Consider the following 12,551-nt stretch of genomic DNA (forward strand, 5'->3'; position numbering starts at 1 on the left):
CTATATCCTAGGGTTGGTACTCACATTCACTCGGAGGTGGGCTAGGATCTACAATTGTATACAGTAGACATACTAAAGCATCCTTCATAGATTTTGGCTATGAAGGGGATGATATAAAGTTATCACCGATCACCTCTGAGAAGATTGTATGTGGTGGTATTGGAAGTATTTCATGATTCTTTATTGGTGGTTCCACAATTGAGTCAAGCAATGTGTGAAATGGTTCAGGGGCCAGAGGGTCCTAAACTAGGTCGTTTTGTGGCCTTTTTAGTATAGAAACTGGTTTGTAAACGGCCTTTGCCAAGTCCTAAGGTATTTTTGTTGGCTGTACAATCGGTTCTAGATCAGAGACTAGTGTAATTCATTGTTATCTCAATGGTTCATACTCAACCACTTGTTCCAAGATCGGTTCTAGGTCAGCTTGGACTTATGCTCTTGAGCTTGTTTCATCCTCTGTTTTTGCAACACTAGGTTGGGGTATTCCTTAAGTTTAAGAGCTTGGTTAGGTGGGAAATTATTTGTCATTTCTCCATAGGAGGCAACTTCTAAACTCTCGTTTGAACCACTTTCAATCGTAAATGACATCATCATCTTTAACAATTGATCGTGAATTTCATTTGCATGCACTCTCGTTTGAACCACTTTCAATCGTAAATGACATCATCATCTTTAACAATTGATCGTGAATTTCATTTTCATGCACTCTTGGACTATTACTTTTTATGACCCATAGTTTCTGGTCCATCATGTTTTTGTTGGTTTTGTATTTTTTTTGGGCTTCATCATTCTTAGTGAGCTGCTTTGAAGTTGAGGCTTGAGCTTTTTATTTTTTAGGAGCCTTGGATGTTTCCTTGGCTGCTGCCCTTGATTTGGCTTGAAGCCTAGTTATTGCATTAAGTGGAATCGTGTGAATGAGTCCACCTTTAAAGCTTAATAAATTAAGGCTCATTGACAATGTAATCTCTACCACTGGGGTGGTTGTCACCCTATTGGGACAATCCTTATAAGCATGCTCAAATCCAGAGTTTCAGCATGTGCCACCATATGGTATGCCATTTGGGTATGGCACTTGATTATGTGGTCGAGGTGCACTTGGAACTTGAGCTTTGTGAGGACACTCAGTAATGCGGTGCAGGCCCTTGTAATGAAAACATTGAAAAGGTGGCCTACATGCCATATTATTGAGATCTTGTGCTCTTTGTTGTACCATAGCTTTGAATAAAGAAGTGTAGTCGATTCTAGATTTTGGATGACCATATGGATCATGTGAGTCATATGGCTTGTAGATCTCCTGTTCTGGACACTCTCAGGTAACGTCACCGAGTATTGTTGTGCTGGTGCTGTCCTAGGAGGAACTGGTTGTAGTGGTAATAACGAAGGTGGAAATGGCATTTGTGATTGTCTATACATTCCTCTCGGTAAAGGGTTTTAGTACATAGGCACTTGGTTTTGTGCATGTTGTTGGTCATTTGTTGGAGTGGGTAAGGTTAGGACTTGCCTTGGTGTAGGTAGCGTAGGATGCTGGTTACCTTGGTACTAGCAAAGAGCAATGTTGTAACTCTTGTATCATTGGCAATGAGCACAATACTGTTGTGGTTTAGGTCTTAACATTGGACACTCTATGCTTGTATGATTTCTTCAACAGATAGCACACCAAACCATTTCTCTTCTAGGATAGAAATGAGGGTAAGGTTAGGACTTGCCTCGGTGTAGGTAGCGTAGGATGCTGGTTACCTTGGTACTAGCAATGAGCAATGTTGTGACTCCCGTATCATTGGCAATGTTGTAACTCCCGTATCATTGGCAATGAGCACAATACTATTGTGGTTTAGGTCTGGACTTACCTCGGTGTAGGTAGCGTAGGATGCTGGTTACCTTGGTACTAGCAATGAGCAATGTTGTGACTCCCGTATCATTGGCAATGAGCACAATACTGTTGTGGTTTAGGTCTTAACATTGGACACTCTATGCTTGTATGATTTCTTCGACAAATAGCACACTAAACCATTTCTCTTCGACAGATAGCACACCAAACCATTTCTCTTCTAGGATAGAAATGAGGTTGCTGAGCACCTTGAGGTTTCCCTTGCCATTGTTGGCTGAAGCGATTAAGTAATTTGTTAGCCAGCTCTTCAATGCTCATGTCCTTGACAAGCATATTTTCCTTTGATGTTTAGGTTCCTTTGAGACTAAATGCCTTAGGTGATCCTTCCCCTATTTCTTGATTTGGGTGAATGACTTCAATATCCTTGTCCTGTAGGTTGTCTACTAGGTCCATTGCCTCACGACAACACTCATCAAAGGTGTAGGTTGTCTACTAGGTCCATTGTAGGTTGTCTACTAGGTCCACTGCCTCACGACAACACTCATCAAAGGTGTAGTGTCTACACCTATAGAGATGGTCATGCAGTCTTATAATTTTTAGACCAATCATGAATTGATCAATCATTGATAGATCATGGAGCCTTTCTCGAGTACTACACCTCATTAGAAGGTACTTGGCTTTGGTTATATAATCTCTTATGGAATCCCCTCTTCTTGCTTGAGCTTATACGTTTAAGATATTAGGCTCCATCTAGCTCTGATTGGAGAGAATTGGCCAATGAAGTTTTGTCTAAAGATCTCGTATTTTTGTTTCTCGTTGTTGCATTTTAATGATCTCAACCACTAGTCCACTTTGTTTTCTAAACAAAGACCAAATGCACAGATCTTGGTGGGGTCATCCATTCTTTGACAAGCTTCACATACTTGTTCAAATTTTTCAAGATATTGAATTGGATCTTCGTTTCCATTAAATTTTCTCATTAGCTTAGAGATGTGGAATGGTCTTACTCTGACAATTCTTAATGAGGGCTATTTGGAAACTTGTGAATCATGACATTCCTGTTTTATGTAGTTCGTTATGTCCTTATATAACTCAGGTTGAGCCATTAAAGATGCAAGTGTTGATGTGATGCTGGCTTTATCATGAGAGAAGAGCATTCCTCCGAATGAGGTTTTGAGAGACTGTTTTAATCTTGTAAGGGAATTATCGAATTCCTCACATGCTTTCTCAAGCCTATAGTTTGTACAGTCTGTTTCAAATGACTCTTCTGTAGAGAGTATGCCTTCCTCTTCTTGAAAGGGAAAGCGATACTCCTCTAGGCTTTGTAACTTGGTTGCTATTTTAGGTTTGGCATTATGAGGTTCAATCATAATCGGTGACCCTGTAAGACATTCAACCAAGCTAAGCATGCTCTCTTGAGCTTGCTTTTTGCGTTCCACATATGTCATGTGATCATTATTATCCATTTGGGGTGGTTGGGTGGGTTCTAGTTTCTTGATTGGTCTATGTAGTGCACTGAGCGAAGAGTAAGAACTTGTTTCATCCTCACTTAGTGATGTACTAGAACTTGTTTCATTCTCTAACTTTCTTTGGTTTGTCAGTTTTTCATTATGTTTCCCCATGCGACGAGATCGAATTTTCTTTTAGGTTTTTGTATCATGTGTCGTACATATGGGTGTTGAGGTTTGTGTGGTGGTCTTTGATGTGGATGCTTCTGCATCTTGTATAGCTTTTGGCTCTTTTGTGTTTATGTCCCCTTTTGGGTCTTTGTCCTCTACAGACTCCTTTTCCCCATCTTTTAACTCAACCTTGGTTTCGATAGTTTTTTGTAGTCCCTTGTTTTTCTTGGGTTAAGAATGTTTTTTTTTCCTCTTTAGGTTTTGTTTTAAAACATGTTCTTCTACCCATGTTGAGGTATTGTCTTTTACGTTCTTTTTGACTATTTGTTGTGCCTTGGCTTGTAAACGTGTAAGCACATTCAATGGCACTGTGGCTAGTTGCCCATTTTGTACGCTTAAGGAACATGTGATCAATGCCACATTGTTTACACATTGGTCTCATAAGGTGTCAGTGACCATGGGCATGAAAGTATTCCAAACTGTGCAGTTTGCCACCTTGTGAGGTCCATGACAATAGAAACATTGAAGTGTCTAATTAACTACCTCTTGAGCAGTTTCTACCCTTTGGACTATTTCTGTTTGGTGCACGGGAGATGGAGGTTTTGAGTCCATTGTGGATGAAGCGGGACACTTTTTACTATCATGGTCAAAGGTTTTACAATATATGCAGTATAGAAGAACAGGTGCCTTGTATGTACAATGAGGATTGGGATGGTCGTATTGATTGCATTTAACACAAGACATCTTGCTCCTCACTATTAGATGCATTAAGGATGTCTTGTTTTGAAGGTTTTCATCCTGTCTTACAGATGTATGCTGTAATGTTTTAAGCAAGGCTGCATAAAATTCTGGGAATGTCAATTCCGAGATTGATCTTTCTTTTGCCATTGCTTCACTTGGTTTAGATGAGGAACACCTCGTAGCATGATCATCTTCTAAACGTATTGTCATCTAAACGTATTGTTTCTTTATAATATTGATCGAATGTTTACAGATTGGATACAATGATCAAGTTGTGTAAGCTGTTATTCTGTAAGTCCATCATGAAACATCTCCTGAATTGAACATCGTTTAATTTTTCCATGACTCACAACGTGAGTCCAAGAGTTTTATCCGAAGGATAAAATCTCTAATGGATTCATTTGGTTAACGCTCAATTAAATAAAGTTCTGTTACTACACTCCATCGATCACCTTGTTTGGAAAAGCCATGTATAAAGGCTGATTTCAAGGTTTTGAAGTTGGTCTTCATCTCACCGGCATCAATGCGATGAACCATCGACTAGCTTTTCCCTCTAAGCATAAGTTCAATGCATGTACCTTAGTGGGGCAGTTGGGATTTCCAAAGGCTTCACATCTCTGCTCAAACATTTGAATGAATTGAATTGGTTTGTTGTTCCCTTATATTTACTCTCATAATTTTAGAAATTTGAACGGCTGTATTTCTGTATGAGGAGTCAGTATGTAAGTGCTCTTGTTGGAAGAGACTCAGTGAGTCCTTGGGCCACCCCCCCTTCCTAGACTAGTCAGTACGTCCAAGGTGTGGGCATCCAGGAAAGGGTTGGCACTTATAGGATTTGTGGGAATGTTAGGCAAGGGGCCAAAGCCCAGTGGAATTGAAGTGACAGGGGGCGTAAGACCCGATGACATGCTTGTTATAGGCATGGCCAATGGCATTGGGAGGTGAATTTGTGGCATAGATCTCAATGGCTTGAAGATGTCAGCCATTGGGTTCAGTCCTTGTGTAATCCCTGGCAATCCCTCTATTGTGGCCATGTCGGAGTGCCTAAATGCTCCTTAATGAGCAATCACAGTTTGTTTGTTTGTTTTTTATTTTTTATTTTTGTTTTGTTTTTTTATTTTTATACTTTCCCACAGCCCATTACAGCCTCAAGAGGCTTGGCGTACTCTTCGTTGGATCAAAGGGGTGTCCGTTTGCCCTAATTAGCTTAGGCGCTATACACACGTAAACGACCTGAGATATTTTTCTGGAAAAAGCGTATGCTAGGAACTTCCCAGATGGAAGAGGAGGTCCTAAAACCTATTCTCCATCACTGTCTCAAGATGAAAAAATTTTCTGAGAATTTTTTCCTTGTCTTGCACCACGTTTTTGGGGGTGTTCCAAAAAGAATTTTTAAAAACTTTTTATGAGGGAGTTGTAGTATTTTTGGAGTACTAAAACTTTGTTTCCCTAAGTTGTCTGTGATTTTGTCGTCTAGACCCTCAAAAATAGCCTGCATATGGCTCGTCGTCGTTTTCGCACTGTTTTTTTTATGATTTTTCATAGTTTTTGGGCTGTTTTTACCTCGATTTTCGAGTCGAATTTTGAGATTGCTGGCCGGAGGCCAAAATGGTTGATTTTGACTTCGGACGACCGGGTCTAAAATCGAAGAGCTCAATGTCAGCTTTTCGATGAGCCCTAGAGCGGATATACGGTTTAGAAGATACAGGCCTCCAAACAGGGGTGTTTTCCAGAGTGTCCCCCCTCCCCCCGGGAAACTCTGTAGTTTCATGCCGGACTTTACAAAAAAGTAAGTTTTTTTTTCACGGTGAATTGGTGTTTCACACTGTGAAAAGGTTTTCACGCATGAACCGAATCTCACGTGGAAATTAAATTTCAGTTTTTTTTTTGCGTGAACTGGTGTTTCACGCTATGAAATGGTTCATGAACCGAATTTCACATGGAAATTAAATTTTGATTTTTTTTGGCTGCGTGAATTAGTGTTTCACGCCGTGAAACGGTTTTCATGCGTGAACCGGACTTCAAGTGGAAATTAAATTTTAATTTTTTTGGCTATGTGAACTGGTTTTTTACGTCGTGAAACGATTTTCACACCTGAACCGGACTTCACATGGAAATTAAATTTTGTTTTTTTTGGCCGCGTGAACTAGTGTTTCACGCCATGAAACGGTTTTCATGCGTGAACCGAACTTCACGTGGAAATTAAATTTTGACTTTTTTTTTTAGTCTAGTGGGAAATACAAATTTCCCTTTTGGGGGGGAATATTTTTTGAATTTAAAATGAAAGGTATATGTGCATTTTTCCAAAAAAAGGTAAGTGGAATAAAAAAAGCTAACCTTTTAATGACACCCCTTACACGCTTCATAAATGACACCCCTTACACCCTTCATAAATGACCCCCAAAAATGGACAACTTGACAACTCATGAGCATCTTCTCATTGAATGCTTATTAGCCTTAATGAGTTATGTAAAAAAGTGATTAAGTATTAATCCAAGATTAATCCTTTCACTAATCTTTTTCTCTTTTATACTAATCAAAGACTCTAATTAACCATTAATCTCTAATTAATTCACACAATTGAGCACAACATTGGATAGAGCAAGGGAATGCTAATCTTTGTGTAAATTAATCTAATTTAGGAGATTAATTAGACTCTTAATTATAGTATTCTCTTTAAGGTAAAATTAAGCAAAGAGAGTCAAATTTCTCCAATTGATCAAAAATTTAATGTGATTAGATGTTTTGATGCATCTAGATGCTCTCAAAACACTCAAAAACTTCAATTTCGACTACTCATATGATCAATTTAGACCCCAATTAACACATTTTCTAAATTTTTAACCTCTTGATCAAGATTAATCACCCTTAATGACCAAAAACTAGTCCATTAAGAGAAATTAGTCGAATTCAAGGATTTTTTTATGGTTTTAAGATTTTTTTGAAAGATTAAGCTACTCCTAATGCTTGCTAACACTCTAATCCAAACAATTTCAACAAAGAAAACACATAATTAAACTCGAATTAATGATCTTAGATCTATGTTTAAACTAAAGAGAGCTAACATTCACTAAAAATTGCATTCTATTGCATTGTTTGATGCAATTGATGCAAACTAAGCTTAATACAAACTATGTGCAAGTCCTAAGAACATGAAAAACCACCAAAACAACAACAAACTAATCTAAAAATTAAGCAAAAAGAATTCTTTTCAAAAACAAAAAAAGAGAGCTATTCTACACCAAATCTCACACAAATCACCATCAAATACACATCTTTTTTATAGGAAACCACTAATCAAGATAATGGGCAATGGGTTATGCATAGATTAGAGACAAAACGATGGAAAAAGCCAAGGGATGGCTCCCCAGCACAGCAGCGCCAAAAATGTTATGGCTCACCCTAACCCTCCTTGAAACACATCCGATAGTTGTCTCTTTGCACTTCCATGTGTCCATTGTTCTTCATCCAAACAGATAGAAATTAGTTGTTAGTTGTGCAATGGGTGCCAAGTTCTCTGAAAGTCATGGTTTCAGATATAGTGTAGGCAATGTTTCATTTTGAGTGAACATGGAGGTTCCTGCTCCTATGCCCACAGTAGAAATTCTCCAGAAGATAAGGCGAGTGAAAGCTCTTTTAACGAAGTTTATAACACTCTTGACAAAGTTGATGGGTGAATTTGGTTCTTGTTGGACCTTGGCACTTTCCATTTCAGATTGGTCTACCAATCCTCCTTTTAGATCTGAGTTTAGTTGACTCATGTCATACAAAGATTCTTCACTAGAAGTAAACTCAATTGACAGTTGTTGTTTTCGAAAGAATGGCACTTCGTTGGGTACTAGTTGTTTGGTGGGACATGATGCTTTGGGAATCACACGCAGTAGGATTTGAGGCACTACAATCTAGTTTATCGTAGTCTAGGACTCTCCCCAATCGAAGGTGCATCAAGAAGTGCACCTTCAATCGGGGAGAGTCCTAGACTATGATAAACTAAACTATAGTGCCTCAAGAAGTGCTTCTTGATACACCTTCGATTGGGGAGACTCCTAGGCTATGATAAACTAGACTGTAGTGCCTCAAATCCTACTGCTTTTGATTCCCAGAGCATTAGGTCCCACCAAACAACTAGTATCCAACAAGTGCCATTGTTTTGAAACGGCAACTGTCAATTGAGTCTACTTCCAGTGTCAAAGCCTTCTTGATGCACCTTCGATCGGCGAGAGTCCTAGACTATGATAAACTAGACTATATTGCTTCAAATCCTATTATCTCTAATTCCCAGAGCATCAAGTCCCATCAAACAACTAGTACCCAAAAAAGTACCATTCTTTTAAAACGACGACCATCAATTGAGTCTACTTTCAGTGTCAAAGCCTATTAGCTACCGTAAAGTGATCCTAAAATTGCTTCCCAATTCAGGGATTAGCTAGGGATGCCATGTCCATGTGTATGCACATATCTCCTCCTGCTATAAAAACTTGATTCATGAGCTTCTAACCTTTGACCTTTTCTTAGATGAATGCCATCATCCCTTTGTTTGCACATGGAATAAGCCATATCCACGTGTGTGCATGTGACATTCCCTCTTGCTAAGCTTGATCACATGATTCTAGCCTTTGACCTTTTCTTGGATGATTGTCATCATCCCTTATGTGCACATATGGAATCCAAAACTTGTCATCCTTCCTTCCTTCCTAGCAACCTTGATGTTAACTAAAAACATTGGCTTTGATTGAAAACCTTGTCATTTAGTAGATTTCACTCCAAGTTTAATGTTGAAAACTATGTATATGTTCCACTTTTTCCCCTTGCCGATAATCCTTGTCCCTTAACCCAACAATGGTCTTCTTTTAGTGGATAATCATTGTTAAGAATCCTAATATGGGATTGATCATGGTGTTGAGCAACATAGATTAAGCATAAAATATGGTGGGTTATACCACACTAAGAAATCCATGATGTGAGAGAGAGAGAGAGAGAGAGAGAGAGAGAGAGAGAGAGAGAGATTAGTAACACAAGCTCTATTGCATATCTTTTCACCATACAAAGAAAGGCTTCTAATATAGATAGCCATTGACCCAATCTCCTCATCATCATGTCATGTGGCAATATCTATCCCACATCTTCTTGTGTGGCTCTCATAAATCACATCCCACATAATATCTCATCTCACCCATAAGGTGTGTTCCCACACAAACATAAACCAAGCCTACATATTTCAACACCCCCTCTTAAGAGAGATTTTCTTACTCACCCATACATTTAGCATTTGCACGCATGCAAATGCTATCTCAACACTCCCCCTTAATGCTAAAATGAGAAGTGTCATCTCAAGTGCACCTAGACTTCCCTAGGTTTCTCATGCATGTGTTAATCCATGTCTAGAATCCACTATACATCACTTTGAGCATTGCAACACTTGGGCAGTGCACCCGCTGTGTGATGAGCCCAACCGCTCTCACACCATCTTGAATGTTAAACGTTAAGGTTTACACCACACATGTAATGTATGCCTTTTGAGATTTCATGTAGCTCGGGCAGCGAACCCTCATATCATGGGTGAGAATTTACAAAGCCTTTTGGCCGAAGCCGGGCAGTGGACCCAAGCGAGAAATAAACCACAGCTTTTCCCAGCAGTGAAACTGATATTTGCTTGGTATTTTAAGGCAATACAAATTTTTGTGTGTGTGGATCAAGCTTTAGAGATAATCACAAAATCAGGAGTGATAATCACTATGCTATGGGAATCAGAGCCAGTAGGATTTGAGGCACTACAAGCCAGTTTATCGTAGTCTGGAAATCTCCCTGCTAAGAGGTGCATCAAGAAGTGCTCCTCACTTTTTACCCTAGATTTGGTGGTTCGTGGAGTATCGTCCTCTTTGCGTGTGGCATGGAGTGTTACTCAACTTTGCTCTTTGGTTTTCCTCTCTTGGAGGTGCCCCTGCATTGCCTTCTTCGGAATTTGGTTTATAGCAGGTAAAGGTGTTCTTGTGTTTTCTCTTGTTTTTATTTTGTTCATACATACATACATACATACATACATACATACATATATATATATATATATATATATATATATATGTATATAATAAAAAGAGAAAGAAAAAGAATTAGGAGAAAAGAACAAAATAAAAAGTAACAATAATAAAAATAAACTTTGAATGTTGAAATGCATTTTTTTTACTTTTTATGTTTTTTACTTTTTCTTTTCTTTTCAAATATTTTTTTGGGTAATTATAAATGTTTATTATATATATATAATGTTTTTTATTTACTATATTTTATATTCTATATATATTTATATGAACATAAATATAGATTTCTTAAAATAGTCATATAGATATATAAATCTAGAAATTATTTTATTAAATAAACTAATGAATTTTCTTTTAAAATTAACTCAACACAAAACAAAATAAAATTGATGATAAAACTAAAACTATATTATATATATATATATATATATATATATAAGGGTAATAAATACAAATACTTAAGTAATTAATATCTATTTTTAATAATTAGTTAACTAATATTTTTTAAAAATAATAATAGTAATCAATTATAAATAAAATAAGAGATAATAATAATAGTAGTAGTAGTAAAAAAATAAAACTAATAAAACAATACTAAAAATAAATAAAAAATAAAAAAGAGGCATGGAAGGTGGTGGAGGTGTGGCGGTAGGTTGCAGGGCATGCAGGAGGGCTAGACGGTTGGAGTAGATATGGAGGAGGCAAGGTTGGGTCAGCTGTAGGGGCGGGCATGAGGGTTGGAGCCCGATTGCAATAGGCGTGGAGGAGGCGGGGTCGGTTCAGTTGTTTGTAGGGTGCGTAGGAGGGCTGGAACTCGTCAGCCATAGGACTAAATGACACATCATAAATCAAGAAGGATCTAAGGCTGAAAAGAGGCATCTCAATCTTGCCTAATCTAGACCGTCGGATTCTCATCGGGCAAGTGAACTAGGCATGAACTCAAGGTGATGAACTCAGGAGGGTAAACTCAGGTGTGAACTCAGGGTATACCATGGGGATTTTTGGGACTTGAAAAGTTTCAAGGGATTGAGCTCAATGAAAAGAGGATTTGAACTTGGAACTGGCCGCTCAAGTTTTCATCATCTAACCACTATGCTATACTTTCTAGCAGGTTGTGGAGAGTGTTTTTAAATTTAAATCTTGGTATTTTTATTCCCTAGTTTCAAGGGATTGAGCTCAATGAAAAGGATTTGAACTTGGAACTGGCCGCTCAAATTTTCATCATCTAAGCACTATGTTGTACTTTCTAGCAGGTTGTGGAGAGTGTTTTTAAATTTAAATCTTGGTATTTTTGTTCCCTAGTTCACCCTGAGTTTACCCGCGAGTTCACCCCTAGTTCATCGCTAGTTTACCCCCGAGTTTACTCGCAGTTCACCCATAGTTCACTTGGGAACCCAACGATGTTGATCAAATCCCGATCGCGATGCCTCTTTCCAACCATAGATCTCTCTTGATTCATGATGTGTCACTTAGTCATGACGGGATGTTGATCAAATCTCGATCGCGATGCCTCTTTCCAACCATAGATCTCTCCTGATTCATGATGTGTCACTTAGTCATGACAGGAGATCGATTGCAATAGGTGTGTAAGAGGGCTCGGTTTATAGGGTGTGTGGAGGAGTGGAGCCAACTATAGGGCACATGGAGCGAGGGCCAGACAACCATGTGCAGAAACGTGTGGATGCAGCAGTGCTGGGGGCCCTAGGGTTATGTGTTTTTTTTGGGATTTTTTGTGGAGGTGTGGCGGGGTCGGTTACAGGGCATGCAGGAGGACTAGAGTTTGGTTGCATAGCAATAGGCGTGGAGGAGGCAGAGTCGGGTCGATTTTGCAGGGTACCCAGGAGGGATGGAGCCCAACATCAAGGTACAATATGAACACGTAATCAATTAGACAACTTCCCTGTTGGCTCTCGATAACTTGCTGAATTAGTTATACAACCTGTGCTTACAGTTAATGACTGCTATTGATGGTCGACAACCTGTGCTGTTAGTTATACAACCTGTGCTGAATTAGTTATACAACCCTGTGCTTATAGTTAATGACTGCTATCGATGGTCGACAACCTATGCTGGCGGTCGATGGCTGCTACTTACAGTCGACAACCTGGCTGTTGTTGCTAACAATCCGACGACCTACTTGTTAACATCTGACGACCTACTTATTGACATCTGAGGACTTGCTAACTACCAATGGCCTGCTTTGCTCTACTAACAGCCACCACCTATTGCTACACCTACCCTACTCACTTTCTTGGTTGGGTTTACTTTTTTTGGCTGGGTTTACTTTTTTTGGCTAGGTTTACTAAATTAACTGATGGAATCCAGATGCAA

Source organism: Cibotium barometz, chromosome 51, assembly GCF_041138505.1.
Source record: "Cibotium barometz isolate CiBa-2024 chromosome 51, ASM4113850v1, whole genome shotgun sequence".
NCBI lineage: Eukaryota > Viridiplantae > Streptophyta > Polypodiopsida > Cyatheales > Cibotiaceae > Cibotium > Cibotium barometz.